This window comes from Uloborus diversus, chromosome 8 (genome assembly GCF_026930045.1).
Source record: "Uloborus diversus isolate 005 chromosome 8, Udiv.v.3.1, whole genome shotgun sequence".
NCBI classification, from domain to species: Eukaryota; Metazoa; Arthropoda; class Arachnida; order Araneae; family Uloboridae; genus Uloborus; species Uloborus diversus.
This window is the reverse complement of record NC_072738.1, coordinates 2000995-2016947: the sequence shown is the minus strand read 5'-3', so window position 1 is coordinate 2016947 and position 15953 is coordinate 2000995. Positions and strand designations below refer to the sequence as shown.

The 15953-nt window shown below is 33.0% G+C and overlaps 1 long non-coding RNA gene across 1 annotated transcript in view; it reads left to right on the top strand.

The window, feature by feature from the left end:
• LOC129227385 (uncharacterized) overlaps positions 1-15660 on the top strand; it is a 50891-nt gene extending 35231 nt beyond the window's left edge. The window contains exon 3 of the long non-coding RNA XR_008580833.1: positions 15378-15660. This is a non-coding gene — a long non-coding RNA (uncharacterized LOC129227385). The remainder of the gene's footprint in view (positions 1-15377) is intronic.
• The last annotated feature ends 293 nt before the right edge of the window (positions 15661-15953 follow it).

The window sequence follows — 15953 nt, the reverse complement described above, 5'->3', positions numbered from 1 at the left end:
TCACATTTTAGCGGGGAGGGCCCCCGGAACCCTCATACCAGGGGGCCCCTTTCCAGTACCTAACCGACCACCCCAGAAGGAGCCAGTCCGGGCCTGTGATTCAATGAAGCAACTTCAGGTTGTTCTTTTTATCCGGAAATATTATTATGTTGTTTTTTAAACCAAATTTTGAGTTCCAAAAAGTAAAACCAATTATTTATGTGTATATATTCAAGTCTCGCTGTGAATAGCATGTTCTACCACAAATGGAAAACTTAGATTTTTCATTCTGTTGTAAATTTTTACTTTGCTAACAAACCTAATTTCAAAATTTACGTTCTCATTTTTAATACCTTAAATTCAAATGTTTTTGACTACAAAAATATATTTTTCTCTAAAAAATATGAAAAACTGATATTATTTGAGTGATGCAGCCAAGATTGAACTCTAGTTCTCTCAATCCTTTATTTGAGGACTTGGGGGAGGGGGATTAGACATTGCTGCCTCTCTTTTAAAATTTAAATTTATGTAGAGATAAACAAACTTGTAGGAAATGGTGCAAAGCAGCAAATTTGTACAAAATGGGATGTTAGTTGTAGTTTTTCTCAACTATTTCAGGGGTCTGGCCAGAGGATATTTGGGTCCGTTAACGGACCCTTCACAAAAATCCGATCAACCAAAACGGACCTTTCACAAAATCCCGATCAAACAAAACGGACCTTTCACAAAATCCCGATCAAACAAAACGGACCCTTCACAAAATTCTGATAAACAAGATCGGATCTTTCACGAATTGTTAATTGAAAGAGCAAATCTGAAAGCAAAACAATGCATATTTCTGTGTATAAACCGATAATTTTTGGAACCTTTTTTGAAGTCAAATTAGAGGGATCAGCTTATACAAAATCGGCTAATTTTGAAAGAAAAAAATCGGCACTCTTACGAAGCTCCTGCAAGCGATAAATAATTGCTACTGCCAAATAAATATAATGGTTGTTTGTTTGTTTTATCACAGCTAATTAGCAGCGGTGTTGTTGTAAACTTTTCTGAAAAGGCATTGATAAGCACTTTTCTCCCTGCTCATGATTTAATAAACAATAACAATAATAATATATATCTGCGAAATGAACTTAGAACTGCAAAAGGATAGTAAGGGTGGGGAAAAAATATGATCGCTTCAGATAGGGTTACCAACTTCAAAATTATCACCACTTAGCATCTGGCGTTGAACCTTTATAATGACTTGATGAGAAAATATTCTCATTTTACTAGCTTGTCAGTCAATATTTGCGTTTTTACAGTGCGGTGCGATGTTTAATTGTTATTTTTGGGAGAAAATTGTATGGGTTTTGATTTTTCGATGCTAACAAGGATGATTAACTTTAAATAAACTCTTTTAATTACCTTTTTTTTCTTTAGATGTCTACATTTTGAAAAATGCAATCCTTTAAATCTGATATGAGAGTCATATTTTGTTCTTTTTTCGAGCTAACTTCGCTTTATTAGGATGCAAATAAATGAAAAGTCTCTTTATTTCTGTTAGAACTCTCATTTCAAGTTTTTAAAGCAAAATTCCATTTTCTGTTATGAGTCAAAAATTAAAATGCTGAATAGATGGTTTATTTTATTTCATTTATTTATTTTTTTTGCTTCAACTCTGTCCACAGATGTTAATGAAATGTTTATCATAGGACTCTAAAATGCAATTTTAAATTAATTTTATCAAAAATATTTCTTTTACAAGTCGTTTTTATACTTTTGATGCCTTTACTTTGAGAATTGCGATCTCTTTGCATCCGCTATCGGAATCCGATTTTTCGAATTTTTGATGTTTATTACGCTTTGTTAAGAGGTAAACAATTAAAATAACTTTTTTGTTAAAATCACGGAATTTATACGTTTTAAACGAAATTCTGTGCTTTTTAAGAGTGTCTTGGGTCACAAAGTTAAGTGCTGAACCCTATTCTGAATTTTATTTATTTATTTTTTTTTGTTACAATTATTTTAAATACTAGACAGAAATATTTGTAGTATAATTTAACAAAATGTAGAATGGTAGATAAATATTGATACTTGAGAGAGCGATGCCCCCCCCCCCCCCGCCAAATTTCAGAAAAACACTCCAGAATGATCGATATAGAAGAGGAAAACACTCAACTTTAAGTTTAATTGATGCAGTTTGTGCCATCTCTAAATTATAAAATTTCGTTTTAACAAAAAAATTCTTTTTTTTTTCGAAATTAATTATTTTTCACAAAATTTATTCATTTTTCACAAAATTATTTAATTTTTCACAAAAAATGGACCCTGTGAAAAATTCTGGACAGACCCCTGGTTATCCCCATTTTCCTGATATTTTTTTTACAAACACTATTTTTAGAACAGTATGTGCTATGTATTGTATTAATTACTACGTAATTATTTTACACATAATTAATGGGGGAAAAAATCTTGTATTGAAACTGGTAAATTTGCAATATTTTTGGTGAATTTTGGAATGTCATGGACTCTAGCGGTTATTTTGATCTCATCCCTTTTCTGCATATTTTTTCAATTCTCTGCCCACTCTCATCCCAGTGATGTATAAAATTTTAAAATATAATTCACTGATAATGGGGCATTGCAGTCAATTGGGCCTTTCTCTGCATTTTGGGAACAATATATTTGTGCATGTGTATATATAATATGTATCAAGTACTTTGCCCCCCTGGAAAACTTTGAAATGGTGTACCTAAACTTCTCTAAATATTTCCGCTGAGTCCATAAAGTTTTTTACAAGCCCTTAAAAAGTCCTTAATTTTCACTTTTAAAAATCAGTTTGAACCCTGTATTTAAATTCAATTCTCACAAAAAAAAAAAAAAAAAAATGGGGCGACAATTGTGACATGTCACTAGAAAAAACTGGATTTTACTAGTACAGATGACTGCAAATGTACTACTCAAAGTTGCACTAATATGTTTGGATATATACAATGCATATGTGTGTTTTGTTGCATGAATATTAGTTATAGGATTTGTATTTATAAGAAAACTGTTTTAATGATTTAATATTAACTTTGTTTATATTGACATTAAAATTGTTCACAATTAAATCAGATTGCAAAGTTTATTAGGAATAAAATAGCGTGCCGTGTAAACAGGCCTGTTATTTCAAAATTTTCCCGGGTGGAGAAGGGCAAAAGGTACTCAATGAATTTTAATCAAGAAATGACAAAAACCGCATCTACATGCAGTGAAATCCCCATTTTACATTTCTCATGGGATTGGGTTAAAAGATGTAAAACATGGGAAATACATAGAAAACAAAAATCAAATGGAAAAAAACTAAAGGTAGTAAGGATGACTCTTTCAAAAGGGCAAGAGGTCTATCTTTTGCGAAAAGAACATCAGTAGTAAGAGCCGCGGTATAAGGGTCAGAAGGAGGGAAACAACTCAACAGTGGGAAGGGGGCGTGGTCCTCCGCCATCTTGGATGATCACGTGATCATCTTGTAATCTTTCAGGAGGGGTATTTTCGGATGACGTCATTTTGCGTCAGTTATTTTCTTTTAATTTTTTGAATATTTAATTTCTTGATTATTAATTTTCTTAATTATTTAATTTCTAATTATTTCTTAATTATTTAATTTCTAAATATTTACTGAACGTGATTCATGAGTGTAATCTAAAATGCTACGGCCGGGAATCGAACCCTCGGCCTCTGGAGAGGAGCTTTGCATGCTAACCACTAGACAAGACAAGTTATTACCAATGGAGAAAAATAAAGTGTTAAATGGAAACTCATTTGTGGCGCCATCTATCGGGGAACATCTCTGAACGGATAGTCAGAATTTTATCCAGTGCTGATGGCGCCATCTAGTGATGTTAAAAATGTTTAATTGTGAATTCTTATTTAAAAAAAAATATTTTTGGAAGGAATAATGCTTAGCTGCGAATTAAAATGTTATGGAGTGGATTTGAACTCGTGACATAAAGATTCTTCAGTCGGCGGTATGGTCAACGCATTAGACCGCTCGGCTGAAGAATCTTACAAAGAAGTAGCAATTTAAAGTTCATATACTCACACAGGGGATAATTTTTCAATTAAATGATGAAAGTCAAGAGTAGATGAATCAGACAAAGGAATTTTAATGACAAAGAGCCTAATCAAAGCAACGTGATCTAATAAATCCTTCAGAGAGAGATAAAATATTTATTTTTGCTTTTAAGAGGGGTGATTGCTACATGATTGAGAAATTTTCTTGTTTAAATTTGTTCCAAACAGGATGACCAATTCAATGAGACTACGTCACAAGTCTCAATTACTGGACGAATCAGAGTTCAGATTTTTATCAGCTTATCTGAGCAATTCTAGCTTTATTTCAGTAAAGACATCAGTTTGAAGTGTTCTGCTGTCGGGTTCACTAGACTTTTACACCATGAGCTTCAAGGGTCAGAAACGAAAATGCGACAGTACAAGCAACTCTGCCAAGTCGGCAAAATTTGACGAAATTAAAGTAAGTATTGCTCCTTTATTCGTTTTCGAAAATAAAAATAAAGTATTTGTTTGAAAGCTTTTTGGTTTATTCTAATTTTCTTTTGCTTCTATTGCAGCCGGGAGACCCATTTTTGGAGAAAGAAGTGCGAGAAGGACTTTTTCCGATTGGAGAAGAGGTGTTCGTGTATCCAAATACTTTCCAGAAGAACGTCAGCCTGTAGATACGAAAAATTCACAAATATGGAGAAAAGTACTATCCGACGAAGGAAGGGATCTCCTTGCGGCCTTGGTGGGCTACAGATATCATAGGAAGGAAATCAGTGCCTCAAACCAAGCAACAACTGCGTACGATATTTGAACATGAACTCACCATCGAGAGCAATGACTTTGCTCATTTCAAATTCACGCGTTTAGCACCAAATGGAGAGCCCCGATCAATCACACTATCGGCAGAGCAATGGACTGAAATGATCCGACGACAAAATGCTATTACGAATGCGTTGCTAGAGCATGTATTCCGTGAAATGGACTTTTTGAACGCGTACAGTACCATAACGAATACCCCAGTAGCAAAAAGCACCTTGCCTGCTTCGTTGGATACAAGTTTGGGGACGCATTACCTTCACAACGTGCTAGAGAGTGTTCTGTGTAAAATGTTCAAAGACAAGGGACTTAAAGATCCCGAAATGTTAGCTGAAGAACTGCACGGGAATCGCATTGAGAATTTTAATTCTCTTGCACTAGCTATGGACGTTTTAGAAATGGCCGAAGAATTTCGGGAAAATTTGTGGGAAGACCCCACATTTTTGTGTATGAAGCCCGCAATGTATGTAACTGAACATTTTGTAACTAACATTTTCAAAGTTCTGTCTTCTGTCCGTGAAAAACTATGTCCATCAGACGCATTTGAGTATTTTGAATAAAAATGTACACAAATGAAAATTTGATATTATGTTTGTAAATTGCTTTAAGAAAAAAATAAAATGTCATTGCTAAGAAAAAATTGTGCCGTTATTGTAACATTTTTCAAGAAGGAAAAAAGAAGTTCTGCATTAAAAAAAAAAAAAAGATATTGTTACATTTTAATAACACATTCTCGGGGGAAATATATGCGAAATACGTTGCTTATACTAAATTTTGTCTTTGTTGTATTAGTTCGAAAGAAAAAAAAGTTATTCTGCATTGAAAAAAAAAAACTTTACAGACAACTCAGATTAAAACTTTGGAAAAAAAATATTTTCCGTAATATGTTATTAGGAAAAAATAATATGTTTGTTAAAATACAATAAAACTATGATTTAGTTTTCTGGATTGTAGAAATGAGGCAGAAAAATAAAATTTATATCAATACGTTTTTCAAAATTTATAATTTTCTCTTTGTATTTTTTCCATATATCCGAGTTACATGAAGCGTATGATGTCTCGGAAGCAAAGGGGGAGGAGAACGGTTCTAGTTCTGTGTATTGTTTTCAATCCATTGACATGTTTAAGCTTTATTATCTAATTTTAGCCTTTCTCTTAGTATTAGTGGAAGTCCTTGGCATGTACTAATCTATTGAAATATCACAAAAATTATATTTTCATTCAGACTTAATTACAAAACCGTACAATGAGACGAAGAAAGCATCAACAGTATAAGTATTACTTACAAGAAAGTGCATATAGAAAGATATGAAAGAGTGATGTCGAAGTCTAATCCATCAACTATATTCAACAACACAATAAAAACACAAGTTTCTTTTAAAATGATAAACATCATTTATTCACACACAGTGAAAAACAATTAAACAAACTTACACCTTTAAGGGAAAACTCTTCAAAACTTTCAAGCATATTCTTAACATCGATTACATTGAATAAATCAGACACAAAACATTTTAAACATGGACTGTCAACATTCAGAGTAACGAACTCACGAGCCAAGGCTTCCCAATTAGCATTATAAAGAGCCTGTTCGAAAAAAGTGTCGAATTTTCGTCCCCTTCTTAATGATTCACATTCATGCACTCTCATGTAAAAAATGAATATATTTTTACAATCCGTGCATTCTTTTTTAGAAAGACAGTTTATGTTTCGTATGAGTTTATTAAATAGGCACTTACGTAGAGAATCAGCTAATACATCAATTCTTTGTGCTGTGCATGTGTTGATTTCATCACATCGACTACCACAGGGATATTTTTTCTCAATTTCCGAAAGGATGTGCTCTTTTAGAGTACAAGTCATAAGTTTGTCTTTGACACTACGTGAGATACAAGGGGACGCGTAACACAATTTGTCAATCTAGCTTTCCATAAGTAGCACTCTCTCTGGCATCAACTGGAACACTTCTCGTTTTAGTTTGAACAATCTTTGCACACAAACACAGATGTTACCATTTGCACTCTCGTTGAATACACAAACGTTCTTTTCTACAACAAAAGCGAAATCACGGTCTTCGATTAATTTTTGATTTATATTTTTACGTAGACTTGAAATAAGCGAACTCCACACATCTGGTTCTAAGAAAATACCATCCTTAGTTGGACGAAGAATACCATCTTTCCCACATGTGTATCTTCTAATCTGCACGCGTGTACGTTTCCGAAAAGAATTCACTAAAGTGAAAATATTATCACCCAAGTGTATCATATCATCTGGCTGGGGAGTAGGCTCAATGTACATTTTCGTGCTCGTTGCATCCATCTGTTCAACTTCAAGCTTCAAAGTTTCAGAATGATTTCCAGCAACGTCACTCATTCTTAACTTTTTCATAGGATTAGAAGTCTCAATACCAAAATATTTTTTCTTTGAACTTAAAAGATAAAGCAAACTAGGTTTTAACACTAGCGTGTTAAGAAAAATCCTAAGTATATAGAGCAAAATTACACGACGTCTTTCCAAGCACAGAATCACACTGAAAATGATTCTCCAAACATCCACTATAAACCAACGCATATTCACTTTAACCAAAGAGAAGAAGTGTACATATGTTTCATGCTACTGACGTCATAGAATATCACATGAACTTTTGAGTAGAGTTGAGTTGTTTTCCACAGTATTCGGATTTTTAGAAAATGCCATGCGTGCGATTTCTCGGAAGCAAAGGGGGAACTGTGAGGGTGGCAAATCAAGGGTGTAGTAGCAATCCTTTACTCATTCCTGGTCTGGTGAATCACCTTGCCGGGAACGATGATTAATCAATGGAAGAAAAGGATCCGAACACATGCAGCACCGAGTAATAAAGCGGTTCAATGAATGAAGTTTCAAAAAAAAAAAAAAAAAACTGATCTTATAATAAATGCTTTTAATTAAAAAAAAGCTTTCTTAGTTTCCGAAATCCGTCTCTTAATATCAGAAAGAATATCGTTCTGAATGAACATTGATCCTAGTTAAATGAAATTTCTTAGCGTTTCAAACTTAAAGTTCCCAATCACAAGATAATTTTGGAAGTAAACAACTCTAGTACAGGACATTTTTTTACACTTTTTATTCTAAGCTTAGTTATATGAGTCTATGATTTATTTAGTTTTCAATATTTAGAGCATGGAAATTTTAAATTCTCATTGTTTTCCTATGTGAGTTTAAGTTTTATCAGTCCTTGATTTTGCACTTCTACATTTCTTGCAAAAGTTTACCATTATGAAACTTAGTTTATATCATTTTGACTTTGCAATGGTTACATTTTAATAAATTTTGCGATGTGATTAGTACTTTTAAATACTGTCTCTTCATTTTTAACTAGAGAAATCTTAGTTTTTTGGTAATTTAAAATTAGAAGTTCTGTATTTTCATTCAACGTTTTTGTTATGTGTGCGTAAATTTCTACAATTCATGATCAATATTGTTATATTTTTTTGACTAAATTTTATTATAAGAATAATAAATGTTTTTGAACTCAGAAATTCTTACAATTTGACAAATACAAGTGTGTCAAAAGTTTATTAATTCCTGCTTGATACTTTGCTTTTGCTATGTGTTTAGTACTAATTTTCTCACTTGTGTTTAACGAGAGAAGTTAAACACAAGCGAAAATGCAGAAATTCTAAGTTTTTTCAAATTGCAAGTTCTACGTTTTCATCTGATCAAGATTTCAATTTTCTTTATGATGAGTTTATAACTTGTATTTTTTGGCGGGGCACAAAGGCGCGGGATTAAAAAGCACAAGCACATTTCATCGAGAGTCAATGGGAAATAAATCCCATGCCTCTGCGCCCCGCCCAAAAATACAAGTTATGAACTCATCATAAAGAAAATTGAAATCTTGATCTGATCTCGACCACTATATCATCTATTTACATCGAGTGTAAAGAAACATCTCCCCACACACCAACTTTTTTTTTTTTTTTAAATTGGAAAACGAACTTTGTGTTTGCCTGTTATAAAGATAACCTTTTTAAATTTACCAGGAACTATAGAACTTTTACTAAAACGTAAATTTAGAAAAGAGTTATAGTATTGATATACCTGCATTATCTTATTTGCACATGAGTACTTTGCTCAATTAATCATGATATGATAAATATTTACTGACACATAAACACATTGAATGAAAATTTATAATTTCTAAGTTCAAAATACCAAAAACTAAGATTTCTCTAGTTAAACATAAGAGTGTGAATGGGATTGTAAAAGCACTAATCACTTAGCAAAACTTAATCAAAATGCAAATAAATAAGTAAAATAATAAAACCAAGTCAAAAAGATTAAGATTCATCTTGTAAAACTTTGAAAATATAACTCAAGGTACCGAGTAGGGACCAAAAATCTTTAGACTCACATAGCAAAACTTAAAAGAAAAAGTGCAATAAGTTCTGAACCCAAAAACAACCAATATTCGTATAGTAAATTTTAGACAAAAATATCTAGTACTTATACATAAATAGTACTAATCGAGAAATTTTTGCATGCAACAACAAAAACGTTGGGTGAAAACGTAGAATTTGCAATTTGAAAAAACTTAGAATTTCTGCATTTTCGCTTGTGTTTAACTTCTCTCGTTAAACACAAGTGAGAAAATTAGTACTAAACACATAGCAAAAGCAAAGTATCAAGCAGGAATTAATAAACTTTTGACACACTTGTATTTGTCAAATTGTAAGAATTTCTGAGTTCAAAAACATTTATTATTCTTATAATAAAATTTAGTCAAAAAAATATAACAATATTAATCATGAATTGTAGAAATTTACGCACACATAACAAAAACGTTAAATGAAAATACAGAACTTCTAATTTTAAATTACCAAAAAACTAAGATTTCCCTAGTTAAAAATGAAGAGACAGTATTTAAAAGTACTAATCACATCGCAAAATTTATTAAAATGTAACCATTGCAAAGTCAAAATGATATAAACTAAGTTTCATAATGGTAAACTTTTGCAAGAAATGTAGAAGTGCAAAATCAAGGACTGATAAAACTTAAACTCACATAGGAAAACAATGAGAATTTAAAATTTCCATGCTCTAAATATTGAAAACTAAATAAATCATAGACTCATATAACTAAGCTTAGAATAAAAAGTGTAAAAAAATGTCCTGTACTAGAGTTGTTTACTTCCAAAATTATCTTGTGATTGGGAACTTTAAGTTTGAAACGCTAAGAAATTTCATTTAACTAGGATCAATGTTCATTCAGAACGATATTCTTTCTGATATTAAGAGACGGATTTCGGAAACTAAGAAAGCTTTTTTTTAATTAAAAGCATTTATTATAAGATCAGTTTTTTTTTTTTTTTGAAACTTCATTCATTGAACCGCTTTATTACTCGGTGCTGCATGTGTTCGGATCCTTTTCTTCCATTGATTAATCATCGTTCCCGGCAAGGTGATTCACCAGACCAGGAATGAGTAAAGGATTGCTACTACACCCTTGATTTGCCACCCTCACAGTTCCCCCTTTGCTTCCGAGAAATCGCACGCATGGCATTTTCTAAAAATCCGAATACTGTGGAAAACAACTCAACTCTACTCAAAAGTTCATGTGATATTCTATGACGTCAGTAGCATGAAACATATGTACACTTCTTCTCTTTGGTTAAAGTGAATATGCGTTGGTTTATAGTGGATGTTTGGAGAATCATTTTCAGTGTGATTCTGTGCTTGGAAAGACGTCGTGTAATTTTGCTCTATATACTTAGGATTTTTCTTAACACGCTAGTGTTAAAACCTAGTTTGCTTTATCTTTTAAGTTCAAAGAAAAAATATTTTGGTATTGAGACTTCTAATCCTATGAAAAAGTTAAGAATGAGTGACGTTGCTGGAAATCATTCTGAAACTTTGAAGCTTGAAGTTGAACAGATGGATGCAACGAGCACGAAAATGTACATTGAGCCTACTCCCCAGCCAGATGATATGATACACTTGGGTGATAATATTTTCACTTTAGTGAATTCTTTTCGGAAACGTACACGCGTGCAGATTAGAAGATACACATGTGGGAAAGATGGTATTCTTCGTCCAACTAAGGATGGTATTTTCTTAGAACCAGATGTGTGGAGTTCGCTTATTTCAAGTCTACGTAAAAATATAAATCAAAAATTAATCGAAGACCGTGATTTCGCTTTTGTTGTAGAAAAGAACGTTTGTGTATTCAACGAGAGTGCAAATGGTAACATCTGTGTTTGTGTGCAAAGATTGTTCAAACTAAAACGAGAAGTGTTCCAGTTGATGCCAGAGAGAGTGCTACTTATGGAAAGCTAGATTGACAAATTGTGTTACGCGTCCCCTTGTATCTCACGTAGTGTCAAAGACAAACTTATGACTTGTACTCTAAAAGAGCACATCCTTTCGGAAATTGAGAAAAAATATCCCTGTGGTAGTCGATGTGATGAAATCAACACATGCACAGCACAAAGAATTGATGTATTAGCTGATTCTCTACGTAAGTGCCTATTTAATGAACTCATACGAAACATAAACTGTCTTTCTAAAAAAGAATGCACGGATTGTAAAAATATATTCATTTTTTACATGAGAGTGCATGAATGTGAATCATTAAGAAGGGGACGAAAATTCGACACTTTTTTCGAACAGGCTCTTTATAATGCTAATTGGGAAGCCTTGGCTCGTGAGTTCGTTACTCTGAATGTTGACAGTCCATGTTTAAAATGTTTTGTGTCTGATTTATTCAATGTAATCGATGTTAAGAATATGCTTGAAAGTTTTGAAGAGTTTTCCCTTAAAGGTGTAAGTTTGTTTAATTGTTTTTCACTGTGTGTGAATAAATGATGTTTATCATTTTAAAAGAAACTTGTGTTTTTATTGTGTTGTTGAATATAGTTGATGGATTAGACTTCGACATCACTCTTTCATATCTTTCTATATGCACTTTCTTGTAAGTAATACTTATACTGTTGATGCTTTCTTCGTCTCATTGTACGGTTTTGTAATTAAGTCTGAATGAAAATATAATTTTTGTGATATTTCAATAGATTAGTACATGCCAAGGACTTCCACTAATACTAAGAGAAAGGCTAAAATTAGATAATAAAGCTTAAACATGTCAATGGATTGAAAACAATACACAGAACTAGAACCGTTCTCCTCCCCCTTTGCTTCCGAGACATCATACGCTTCATGTAACTCGGATATATGGAAAAAATACAAAGAGAAAATTATAAATTTTGAAAAACGTATTGATATAAATTTTATTTTTCTGCCTCATTTCTACAATCCAGAAAACTAAATCATAGTTTTATTGTATTTTAACAAACATATTATTTTTTCCTAATAACATATTACGGAAAATATTTTTTTTCCAAAGTTTTAATCTGAGTTGTCTGTAAAGTTTTTTTTTTTCAATGCAGAATAACTTTTTTTCTTTCAAACTAATACAACAAAGACAAAATTTAGTATAAGCAACGTATTTCGCATATATTTCCCCCGAGAATGTGTTATTAAAATGTAACAATATCTTTTTTTTTTTTTTTAATGCAGAACTTCTTTTTTCCTTCTTGAAAAATGTTACAATAACGGCACAATTTTTTCTTAGCAATGACATTTTATTTTTTTCTTAAAGCAATTTACAAACATAATATCAAATTTTCATTTGTGTACATTTTTTTTTTCACATTTTTATTCAAAATACTCAAATGCGTCTGATGGACATAGTTTTTCACGGACAGAAGACAGAACTTTGAAAATGTTAGTTACAAAATGTTCAGTTACATACATTGCGGGCTTCATACACAAAAATGTGGGGTCTTCCCACAAATTTTCCCGAAATTCTTCGGCCATTTCTAAAACGTCCATAGCTAGTGCAAGAGAATTAAAATTCTCAATGCGATTCCCGTGCAGTTCTTCAGCTAACATTTCGGGATCTTTAAGTCCCTTGTCTTTGAACATTTTACACAGAACACTCTCTAGCACGTTGTGAAGGTAATGCGTCCCCAAACTTGTATCCAACGAAGCAGGCAAGGTGCTTTTTGCTACTGGGGTATTCGTTATGGTACTGTACGCGTTCAAAAAGTCCATTTCACGGAATACATGCTCTAGCAACGCATTCGTAATAGCATTTTGTCGTCGGATCATTTCAGTCCATTGCTCTGCCGATAGTGTGATTGATCGGGGCTCTCCATTTGGTGCTAAACGCGTGAATTTGAAATGAGCAAAGTCATTGCTCTCGATGGTGAGTTCATGTTCAAATATCGTACGCAGTTGTTGCTTGGTTTGAGGCACTGATTTCCTTCCTATGATATCTGTAGCCCACCAAGGCCGCAAGGAGATCCCTTCCTTCGTCGGATAGTACTTTTCTCCATATTTGTGAAATTTTCGTATCTACAGGCTGACGTTCTTCTGGAAAGTATTTGGATACACGAACACCTCTTCTCCAATCGGAAAAAGTCCTTCTCGCACTTCTTTCTCCAAAAATGGGTCTCCCGGCTGCAATAGAAGCAAAAGAAAATTAGAATAAACCAAAAAGCTTTCAAACAAATACACTATTTTTATTTTCGAAAACGAATAAAGGAGCAATACTTACTTTAATTTCGTCAAATTTTGCCGACTTGGCAGAGTTGCTTGTACTGTCGCATTTTCGTTTCTGACCCTTGAAGCTCATGGTGTAAAAGTCTAGTGAACCCGACAGCAGAACACTTCAAACTGATGTCTTTACTGAAATAAAGCTAGAATTGCTCAGATAAGCTGATAAAAATCTGAACTCTGATTCGTCCAGTAATTGAGACTTGTGACGTAGTCTCATTGAATTGGTCATCCTGTTTGGAACAAATTTAAACAAGAAAATTTTTTAATCATGTAGCAATCACCCCTCTTAAAAGCAAAAATAAATATTTTATCTCTCTCTGAAGGATTTATTAGATCACGTTGCTTTGATTAGGCTCTTTGTCATTAAAATTCCTTTGTCTGATTCATCTACTCTTGACTTTCATCATTTAATTGAAAAATTATCCCCTGTGTGAGTATATGAACTTTAAATTGCTACTTCTTTGTAAGATTCTTCAGCCGAGCGGTCTAATGCGTTGACCATACCGCCGACTGAAGAATCTTTATGTCACGAGTTCAAATCCACTCCATAACATTTTAATTCGCAGCTAAGCATTATTCCTTCCAAAAATATTTTTTTTTTAAATAAGAATTCACAATTAAACATTTTTAACATCACTAGATGGCGCCATCAGCACTGGATAAAATTCTGACTATCCGTTCAGAGATGTTCCCCGATAGATGGCGCCACAAATGAGTTTCCATTTAACACTTTATTTTCCTCCATTGGTAATAACTTGTCTTGTCTAGTGGTTAGCATGCAAAGCTCGTAATCCAGAGGCCGAGGGTTCGATTCCCGGCCGTAGCATTTTAGATTACACTCATGAATCACGTTCAGTAAATAATTAGAAATTAAATAATTAAGAAATAATTAGAAATTAAATAACTAAGAAAATTAATAATCAAGAAATTAAATATTCAAAAAATTAAAAGAAAATAACTGACGCAAAATGACGTCATCCGAAAATACCCCTCCTGAAAGATTACAAGATGATCACGTGATCATCCAAGATGGCGGAGGACCACGCCCCCTTCCCACTGTTGAGTTGTTTCCCTCCTTCTGACCCTTATACCGCGGCTCTTACTACTAACATCATTATACAGATCATTAATATTTTAGTTCATTTTAACACATTTAGTTGAGAATCTAAGGCTTTAGTTTGAAAATAGTCTGTAATAGTAGATTGTTTTTTAGCCATTGAGTTCAAAGAAAATGCAGCATCTTATAGGAATGAAATACTTCGAAAGTTTTTTTTTCCTTGGTCTTTATGAGAAAGATAAGTCTTTCACTATTTGCACTATAGTATTTGTAAGCCCCTAAACACAATATTAAAGGAGGGACTGGCTGTGCTTCCGACTCTTTTTGTTCATCTTTATTGGCAGACAAAAAGTTCGTAAGACTACGAATGAAGCACACACACACACACAACGTATTTGTTTTCATAAATTAACTTTCAGCAATGTGGATTATCTTCACAAAATCACAGATGAAACATAATGCTTATTTTAGAACTTTTTTTTTCAACTTCCTGTTGTTTTACGGTAATCCCATGCAAATAGACAATCCCCTACTCTTTGTTCATGTATGCAAAGGAAAAGCATTCCTCATGCAGACACTGATGCCAAAAATTTAATACCAATGAATTAAGATCGCCAATTTCTCAATTATCAAATCTTTCTCGCTTTTGCGAATAGCAGAATTTTTTCGTAGCGATTACAGGAACAGGTTACGTTAGATCCAAGAATTCATAAGATAGAAACAAAAAAAGAGTTTCATGATTACCGCAACATACTAGTTTTGTAGTTTTCTTAAATCTACAGAATTTTTGCTCCCCCCCCCTTACTGTCTTTTTCTTTTTGTGCATCATTTAAGTACACTGTTTTCTTTTCTTTCTTTTTTTTTTTTTTTTGTACTTTTTAATTTATTTTTTAATTTTTTCCAGCAATAATCTGGGCTGAAACACTGAATATCAACATGCAACGATGTCAGATCTCTAACTCGCATTAATAAACACTTTTCTTATCAACGTTCATCGGATGATTTGATTAAGGTTCAAAGGAATCCATCGTGACTCCCCAGGAGTATTGCATAACTTGCAATGAATCAATATTGAAGCAATGAGTGGTAATCTAATTCCACTCAAAAAGTGATCAACAGGATCTTCTATGGATTATTCTCAAAGATGGACTTGGACAGTTGGCATGTAAAAAAACGTGTTAAATAAAGTATTGTTGTCTTACACTGTTATGTTCTTCGTTTGAAGTTTCCTAAACAACAATTTAAGGTCGCCCAGATTGGGCTTGTAAATGTTCTCTGAAGACATTTTCTCAAACTTCAATGTTTCAGCCGTTTCATGAGAGTTTAAACAACAGAAAAGGACATTTTTTCTGTTGTTTAAAAGCTGTTTTATCAAACAACAAGTTTAAGGCAACGCATAAGAGTCCACCCTGATGATGAATCTTATTCTTGCAAATGGTTTTGAGAGCCCTTCCCAATTGCAAACATGTCTGAGAGATCA